Here is an 845-nt window from a genome sequence, read left to right on the forward strand (position 1 = left end):
GGGGGGGCGGGGTGGGGGGGGGGGGGGGTGGGGGAGGGTGCGTGTCCCCGGGGAGGGGGTGCGGGTCGCTGGGGGAGCGGGGGGGTAGGGGTCGGGGGGGGGGGGGGCTCGGCCCGGGCGGGGGCGCAGGTGGCCGCTGATGCGGGGCCCCCGCCCGCCCCTCCTCGCCCAGCGCGGGTCCCCCGGCCCTCAGGCCGCGCTGGGGGCTCCGGCTCGGGGTTCGAGGCTCGGGCCACTCGCTCCCCCGCCCGGGCTGGGGCCAACTTGGCGGCGGGGCCGGGCCGGGCCGGGCCAGGCCGGGGGTCGGCCCTGCGGAGGCCCCCGCGCCCCCCCGCGTCCCGCGCCCGCCCCGCCGGCCGCCCTTACCTGTCCCGGCGCCTCCAACGGCCCCGACGCCCCGATGCCCGCGCGCCCCGCGCCCGCCCCGAGCATAGCACTGAGCAGGCAGCCGGACGGCCGCGGGAGGGGCCGCCCAGGGGAGGGGGCAGGGGAGGAGGGAGGAGGGCGGGAGGAGGGCGGGAGCGGGGAGAGGGGGAGGGGGAGCGAGGGGAGGGGGCAGGGCCGGCCGGCGCCCCTGCGCCTGCGCTGACCGCGCGCGTCACTGTGATGTAGACGGTGGGGCGGGGCCGGGCGCTGGGCGCTGAGGCGGAGAGGGGGAAAGGAGGGTGAGGGGAGAGGAGGGGCGGAGCTGCTGGAGGGGCGGGGCGGGGCCTTTAAGCGGAGAGGGCGGGGCTGCTGGGGGGGGAAGAGAGGAGTCGGGGACCCAGAGAACGGGTGGGGGAGGGGAGGAGGAGAAGAGGGAGGAGAAGGGAAAAGGGAAGGGACCGGGAAGAAGGGGGCGCGGA

General features: G+C 80.9%; 1 protein-coding gene across 1 annotated transcript in view; it reads right to left on the reverse strand.

Moving 5' to 3' along the window:
• SNRK (SNF related kinase) overlaps positions 1-491 on the reverse strand; it is a 54,861-nt gene extending 54,370 nt beyond the window's left edge. The window contains exon 1 of the mRNA XM_069088606.1: positions 367-491. The gene's annotated coding sequence lies outside the window, so the exon portion shown is untranslated. The remainder of the gene's footprint in view (positions 1-366) is intronic.
• Positions 492-845: the final 354 nt, after the last annotated feature.

Source organism: Petaurus breviceps, unplaced genomic scaffold, assembly GCF_028583685.1.
Source record: "Petaurus breviceps papuanus isolate PSGF00001 unplaced genomic scaffold, PetGlider_PUasm1.0 185, whole genome shotgun sequence".
Classification (NCBI taxonomy): Eukaryota; Metazoa; Chordata; class Mammalia; order Diprotodontia; family Petauridae; genus Petaurus; species Petaurus breviceps.